This window comes from Macrobrachium nipponense, chromosome 18, assembly GCF_015104395.2.
Source record: "Macrobrachium nipponense isolate FS-2020 chromosome 18, ASM1510439v2, whole genome shotgun sequence".
Lineage (NCBI taxonomy): Eukaryota > Metazoa > Arthropoda > Malacostraca > Decapoda > Palaemonidae > Macrobrachium > Macrobrachium nipponense.
The window spans coordinates 3,214,560-3,223,659 of record NC_087211.1 but is presented as its reverse complement, the minus strand read 5'-3'; positions in this window follow the sequence as shown (position 1 = coordinate 3,223,659).

Here is a 9,100-nt window from a genome sequence, read left to right as displayed (position 1 = left end):
CCCAACACAGACTGCTATTGTATGGATTTGAAGTTGAAAAGGGAAAGAAAAAAGAAAAACCAAAGCTAAAGGGATAAGGAAAATTAAATGGTACAAATTAGAGAAGGAAGGGGATAAGAAGAGAGAGTTTAAGAGGAGGGTTTTGGAGGATATTGATATAGGGATTGAAGATGGTTCAGAATGGTGGGCACGAAATGCAGCAGTAATAAGAAGGCATGGAAAGGAGCTGCTAGGAGAGCATCTGGTATCATATGGGAAGAAAAGAGAGTTGGTGGTGGGATGAAGACATTGAGAAAATAGTAAAAGATAAGAAGGAGGCAAAGAAATGATGGGAAGAGTCACAGTCAGTGGAAGACAGAGATAGGTTCAGAGAGAGAAACAAGGTGGTGAAGGTGGTAGCCCAGCTAAAGCAAAGTCGTATGATGATGTGTATAATGAGCTGGGACAAAGGAAGGATTGAAGAAGATGATCAAGCTATCAAAGGCTAGAAATAAGAGCACCAAAGATATTACACATATCAAACAAATAAAGGATCAGATGTGTAGTACTTAGAAAGGAGGAAGACATTGTGAAGAGATGGAAAGAATATTTCGAACAGTTGTTAAATGAAGAAAATAATAGACTAATAAGAGAGGATGGGCAAAAACATTGGCATGATAATGAGGTTTTCTAGGCAAGAGGTACTAAATGCACTGAAGAAGATGAAGAATGGGAAGGCAACCGGACCAGACATGATTCCGGTGGAGGCATGGAAAGCATTAGGAGATGAAGAGTGGATATAATGTACGATCTTATGATAAAGATCCTTGAACAGGATACCAAATGAGTGGCGTGGGAGTATATTGATCCCAATTTTTAAAGGGAAAGGTGATGTCCAAGAGTGTGGTAATTATAGGGCATTAAATTGATGTCCCACACTTTGAAGATACTGGAAAGGATGATAGATGCTAGACTGAGAAGAAGTACAAATAGGTAAAGAGCAGATGGGATTTATGAAGGGAAGGGGAACAAACAGATGGTATATTTTGTCTGAGGCAAATAATGGAGAAATTCGGGGAAAGACAAAGGGACCTACATATGGTATTCATTGACCTTGAAAAGGCTTATGACCAAGTCCCGAGACAAGAGGTATGGAGGAGTCTGAGGGAGAAGATGGTGCCAGAGAAGTATGCACGATTGATACAAGAGATGTACCAGAATGTATTTACCAGAGTGAGGAGCAGTGTTGGGGAGACAGAAGGTTTTGAGGTGAGAGTAGGATTACACCAGGGGTCAGCTCTGAGCCCATTTATCTTTAACATAGTGATGGATGTTATAATAGAGGAAGTAAGGGAGACAGTACCATGGAACATATTGTATGCGGATGATATTTTTCTGTGTGGCAGAAGAGCAGGGAAGATCTGGAAGTGAAATTGGAAAGATGGAGGCAAAGTACTGGAGGACAGAGGAAGGAGAATAAGTAGATCTAAGACAGAATATATGTGTACCACCACTGAGGGGGATGACAGAGAAAGTATTCAGCTTGTGGAGAGTAAATAAGGAGAGTTGATAAGTTTAAGTATTTGGGATCTTTTGTTAACGCTGGAGGAAGTATGGAAGAAGAAGTAAAACATCGGGTACAGGCAGGCTGGAACAACTGGAGAGCGGCCTCTGGAGTTCTTCGTGACAAAGAGTACCGCTGAGGTTAAAAGGAAAATTTCACATGACGGTGGTAAGAACAGCAATGCTGTATGGTACGGAAACAGCAAGCATGAGAAAAACAGAGCAGAAGAAGATGGTTGTGGCAGAAATGAAAATGCTTAGGTGGATATCTGGGGTGACAAGAGAGGATAGGATCAGAAATGACTACATAAGGGGGTGAACTAAGGTGGTGGAAGTATAAAAAAAATTGCAGGAGGGGAGGCTGAGATGGAATGGACACCTGTTGAGGAGAGATGAGGACCACGCTGGGAGACATACTATGGGGGTGGAGGTGCAAGGAAGAAGAAGAAGAGGGAGACCAAGAAAGAGATGGAAGGACTGTGTGAGAGGAGACTTACATGAGAAGGGAATTGATGAGGCAGAAGCGCAGGATAGAAATAGATGGAAACGGCTCATCCGAAACAGCGACCCCATATAAGAATGGGAACAAGCTGGGAAGAAGAAGAAGATATATATATATATATATATATATATTATATATATATATAAACATATATATCTGTCTATCTATATATCTATGTATATATTTATAATGTGAGTGTGTGCACAGACAAACAGACAGAAACCCCGTAACGTTTCATTCAATTACAAGAACATTTGATAATCATATAGATAGAAATAAAATATACACAATAAGGCTATCCGTGCGAATATGTCTTTATTTTATTTGTATATATTCTCTTGTTTAGTAGAATCGAAATTCTGTTTCGTAATCGTGATGATTAAAATGAGATTATTCTTTTATTTTGTGAGACATCTGTATGTGATCTCTAAGAAGCTTCGGTTTCCTATCAAACTTATGTTTAACCCGTCAGAGGAGGAAAATTCTATTTCACCTTCACAATCCATTCGGGAGTATGTCAAGGGGAAATGGGTTTCCAATAGCTTCCAGGAACTAGCATCTCCTTCGGTAGCACTCGACGCGACTCCCAACATCAGTTCTAGTCAGCGGAATCGAACTCAGCGAACAGAAACACCGACTATTGAGGCGATGTGCGAGAAGCCGGGAATGGGATTCGCGTCGATTTGATACCGTTGAATTCATCCGAAACCTGTGAATATGACTCCTTTTTTATTCTCAATGGCTGTCGAAGGGTAAATATTCGGTTAAAAATCGGGATACACATCCTGGTTGTTCCTGTATGTTGCGGTGGATGTTTGTTGACGGCAGAAGACTGTAATGAATTTATAGGAATTCTGTTCCTAGTCAGTCAGAAGTGAACACATAATTTTTATATTTTTGTCTGTTGTTTATTTTTTCATTTCGCATCGTTTCCTAATGGCAGAGGTGTTAAACATTCATTTGTATGTATGTATGTATGGATATATATATATATATATATATATATATATATATATATGATATATATATTATATATATCTATATATATATATATATATATATATATATATATATATATTATATATATATATATATATCTATATATATATATATATATATATTATATAAATAGAGAGAGAGAGAGAGAGAGAGAGAGAGAGAGAGAGAGATTCTTCTATGCTTGTGTAACTCCAAGTCTGCGTAGGGATGAGGTATATAACAGTCTCTCTCTGTTGCCTGTCGTAATGGAAGAAGCAACCGCTCTACTGCTTTCTGTTTCATTTATTGTCTATTGACTTCTATTTCCTCCATCCCATCATTCTCTTTGCGTCTCAGAATTCCAATTAGGGGGCTACTATCTGCCGTAGAATTTACACAAGTTTAATGGGGTATTATTTGTATAGGAATGTTGCCGAGGTTAAAACGGATAAGAAATATTGCATTAATTAAGATTCGTTTGCATTTAAGTTTCCTCGAACAATCCACTTGAATTTCAATGAGGAGACTTTCCCGTTGGCCATAGAGTGTGACGCTCGAATTGAATAGGGAAATATTAATAGGAGAATGACCCGAGTAATATGAACAGTATTTTTACAGATGAAAATTTATACTGATGAGCATTTGATTAATGGTGGCCAATATCATTTCTCTTATTTTTAATTTGGTAATTTTTATCCAAATTAAACGTTGCATTTGTCATAATTAGTTATTGTCATTATTTTTACTATTCGTCTGTACTGTTTGTGGCCTGTAGGTGGAGTAGAAGCCGTCAGTGCACCTCATGCAGTGCACTGTAGGGGTTACTTAAGGTTCTTTGCAGCGTACCAATGACCCCTACTTACAACCCCTTTTATTCCTTTTATTGTACTTCTTTTCATATTCTCTTACTTCCATCTGATATCGCACTCTCTCTCTCTATCTCTCTCTGTTCGGTTGTTTGCTTAGTGGAAACTTCGAGGTTTTCCTCCTATTACACCATTCAAACCTTCTTATTGTCAATTTCCATTTCAGCGGTGGATAACTTCAAAGGTCCCAGCGCTTGGCTTTTGGCTTAAATTCTATAGTACAGCAATTCCGATTCATATTTGACTAATCCTTTTCCTCAAAAAAGAATGTGAGATAACAACGTCTGAAGATGAAAAAAAGTCGACGCAATTCCTTCCTCAATCAATCCCGATAAAGAGGAAGGTGTTCCTCAACCCGGAACATGAATGATTCATTCAGGTGGGCGACGCTTATTCACAAGAGCTCCTCCTCCTCCTCCTCCTCCTCCGGTTGTGACCGAAATTATGCAAATGGATGAAACGGCCTCCCGGAAGAGGCGGCAGAAGAGAAGAAGAATTATTCCTCTTTCAAACGAGGGCGCCTCTTATTCAATTAGGGGACGATTTGCAATTACAAAACTGCAGAACAGAACGACCTTAGGTGGCACCACAGGACTTATGTTAATGAAGCTGTTACATTCTGGGAGAGTAATGGGGAGAGGTGAGAGGGGAGCGGGTTTATGCTCTTTGTTTTAAGAAAAAAAAGTCCGTCATCTGCTAATGAATCCAAATTTATTATAATTGGCCAAACATATTGTAAGAAAAGGCTCAAAAGGCGATGTGATCAGTGGTACTTTACAATATATATATATATATATATATAGTATATATATACTATATATATATATATATATATATATATATATATAGTATATATAATATATTAGTAAATTATATATATATATATATATATATATATATATATATATATATATATATATATATATATATATATTGTAAAGTACCACTGATCGCATCGCCTTTTGAGCCTTCTCTTACAATTATGTTTGGCCAATTATAATAAATTTTGGATTCATTGGGAGATAACAGACCTTTTTTTCTTAAAACAAAGAGCATAAACCCGCTCCCCTCCCACCTTTCCTTATTCCTCTCCCAGATGGTAACAGCTTCATTAACATAAGTCCTGTGGTGCCACCTAAGGTCGCCTGTTCTGCAGATTTGTAATTGCAAATCGTCCCCTAATTGAATAAGAGGCGCCCTCGTTTGAAAGAGGAATAATTCTTCTTCTCTTCTGCCGCCTCTTTCCGGGGCCGTTTCATCCATTTGCATATATATATATATATATATATATATATATATATATATATATATATATATATATATATATATATATATATATATATATAAATAGAGATAGAGAGAGAGAGAGAGAGAAAGAGAGAGAGAGAGAGAGAGTAAGCATGTTTTATTCCATAAAGATGTTGTGGAAAAGTTTTCCATACAATATATCGATTTCTTTCTCTTTTTATTTAAACAGTACGTCCTTAATTGTTTTAGATATCAAGTCATGTCGCAGAGAGAACAAATAATTGTATAACACATTTCCTCCATCCTGTCTTGTTAACATTAATGTCATTCTCTCTCCAGACTGCTGCATCTTTGGGTTAAGGGCAGACCTGGGAACACGTCCTGGTACCCGCAAGAGTTTTGCATGCAAATGGAAACCCATCGTCTGCTGTGAAAAGGTAAAAAAAAAAAAAAAAGTACAGGTCAAATCATTTGAAAAGCGAAGAACAATCTGTGGAAAGCTCTGGTTGGGTTTTTCGTTCTTCTGATGTAAAAACACCTCTCGCTTTACTACCCAGGCAATAGGACTTATTTTCCAAAGACTTTCTTTTTCTCAGTGGCTTTTAGGAAGATTTGGTGAAAAAAACCTTGGGCGGGGGGAGGGGGGAGGGGGGCGGGGATTTTTATGACACCTTTCCGAGAATGTTGGCACTGTGCCAAAGATGGCTGCCCTGAAAATTGCGAGGTGATCGGTTTCTGAAAGTTAGGATATTTTGCTTCGAGGATCTGCCCATCGTCTACCTCACGTCAGTCCTTGTTTCCTGAACAGCTTTTTTCAATTTGCGGAAATGTCGTAGTTTTTTCGAACTTAGATCTCTGCTGTTCGGTTCTCTCGAGGTCCGAAGAGGATTGCTTTTTAGATTTAATGGACACTGGTTCTTTTGGGATGGACTCACTCGTGGATTATCCAAAACTATTGCCTTTTGTCAGTCATTTACTTTATACTTATACATATATTGTATATATGTATATAATTTTGTTTACTATACCTACGTTAATATTTTCGTTCTTCCATCTTACCTTCCTCCCTCTCGTAATAGTGTTTTATTGTGCAACTGCGAAGTTTCCCTCCTATTATACCTTTCAAACCTTTTTACTCTCTATTTCCCTTTCAGCGCTCAATAACCTTGTAGGTCCCAATGCTTGGTCTAAATTTCATATTACATTCCATTCCAACATGATTAGCAAAGCCTTTCGTTATCTGTATTCAGCACCAACATAATGAAATGTATTGTATCCGTTTGATGTGATCCCGAAACTCATTTACGTATCTTCCTTGAAAAAATACCATAATAGAAAAACCTGACTTCTGAAAGAAAAAACTTGAGAGGAAAGCTGACTGCTATGAAGCGTCAGAAGGAGTATGATTGCGTAGTGAACAAAGGAGAAAAGATCCGCCTGGCTTTTAGGGAAAATGTTTTCTTGAGGCAAAGAATCCGGGATAGGAGTTTTCAGATCCTGAAACTCATCAGCGAGGACTTTTGCCTTCGTCCTACGATTCCCTACACAATCTCCTTCTTGCCTTTCGAGGAGCCTTCAGCCAGTTCCTAAGATTAAAAAGAAAGGGGGGCGTGGTCATCTGGTACTAATCAAAATTTAGGCCGCGTAGTTTTTCTTTGGATAAAAATGTTTTTTTTAAATGCGCGTTTTCACAAAGTCAACAATTGTAAGGAAGCCTTTGAAGGAGCTCAATTAACCCGCCTCTCTCTCTCTCTCTCTCTCTCTCTCTCTCTCTCTCTCTCTCTCTCTCTCTCTAATCAATTAATACTTATACACCACACGCACACACACACACACACACACACACACACACACACATATATATATATATATATATATATATATATATATATATATATATATATATATATATTTAGTATATATTCTATATATAAAAGGCGTAATTCGATCGAAAATGGAATTTCTAATTCTATAAATCGAAAACTGCAAACGGAAAATCACGAAGCTTTCATTTGTCAAAAAAGGGGAGGTATATACAGTTTTTTGTGTCATAGCAATGGGGATAAATGCATTAAAGCAATAACAAAGATATTCATGAATTAATATTTGAAATGCCGCAGCGACGGAGTTTTATTGAATTTTGTGTTGAATTAGCTGATGTCGGACATCTCATCTCTTTTGTTTTATTTTTATCCCCTTAGAGCCAATGCTCCCCATTTCCGTGTCAGCAAATCCGTTGAATGCAAACCCAACAGAAGGATTTGCATTCAATTATCAGGCAGATGCGGCGCATTTTTGAAAAGGGCTCAAAACACAAAGTGCACGAAGGTATATTTCAAAATAATTTTATTCACACACATTAGAGCAAGTACACACTTACTTACACGCCCGCATAACGAACTGGACTATCATTTTGTGAAAACAAAATGTACCGGTTCGTTGTTTTTCCATAGCGTTGAATCTGTTCAGTTAATTTAATCTGATAAATATTGGAGAGAAGTTTTTAATTCATTTAGACTTAATATTTTTAGTTTTTGCAATGACATTAAAGGTTACTGATTATTCAAAGTTTTATCCTCTCAACAGACCATCTCTAATTTGGTTCACCAAAGACTCTCATTTGGTTTTTATTTTTTTTAATTTTTTAACATTCATATTATAACACAGAATGATTCATAGTTTCCACCTCAACAAAGAAACTTAATTCTTTGTGTTTCTATTCCTCTGCTTCTTACAGTCATCTTTGGCTAGTAATTGATCAAGTTGTTTTTCCTCCGATGTTGACATTTTCGAATGAGATTTGGAGGCTTCTCTACAAGATAAATGTTTGGACTGACTGACGTCCATTCATGTACAATGAATTGGAACACACACAAGCACAAGTTCTATTTATTCTTATGATTACTGTCAACACGCACTCGCATAGATGCTTCTGTTGTAATTTATTTATTTATTTATTTATTTATTTATTTATTTATTTATTTTTTAAATGCACCTAATATTACTGGGTGAGGCCTTTGATGGTGTATTCACTACTTCTTAATGTTGCGGAAGAACTGTCAAGATTTTCAAAACAAATCACGGGACCATGAATATTCCGGGATGTATGCAGCAGGTATTAGTGCCAGACAGACAGACAGACAGACAGGGACATTGAGAAAGGGCCCATAGAAACAGACGAACAGCCAGATACACAGAAAACACAGAAAACAGTCAATGGTGCAACAGAAAGTACCATAAAGTACTGTGCAAATGATGCAACATAAAGTACCATAAACTACAGTGCAAATGGCGTAACAGAAATTATCATAAAGTACCATGCAAATGGCCGTAACATAAAGTACCAATAAAACTTCAGTGTAAATGGCGTAACAGAAACTTATCATAAAGTACCATGCAAATGGCGTAAACATAAAGTACCATAAACTACAGGGCAAATGGCGCAACAGAAAGTACCATAAAATACCGTGCAAATGGCGTAACATAAAGTACCATAAACTACAGTGCAAATGGCGCAACAGAAATTATCATAAAGTACCATGCAAATGGCGTAACATAAAGTACCATAAACTACAGTGCAAATGGCGCAACAGAAGTACCATAAAATACCGTGGAATGGCGTAACAAAAAGTACGATAAAGACCATGCAGTGAAACAGAAAGTACCATAAAATACCGAGGAAATGGTCGTAACAAAAAAGTACGATCAAGACCATGCAGGTGAAACAGAAAGTACCATAAAATACCATGCAAATGGAGCAGCAGCAAAAAGTATACCGCGCAACTCCAGGAATAAGGGTTCGAGGATCAACCAGGCACTCACTTCGCCTGCTCATTTGGAATACATTCATTGGCGCCGAGCTCAAAAGATCCTTTGGTAACTTTGCCCTGAAAATGCTTATTGTTCCGCCTTCATCCTCTTCCGCCTCCTGCTGGCTCTTAATTATGCAAACAAGGATTTACGC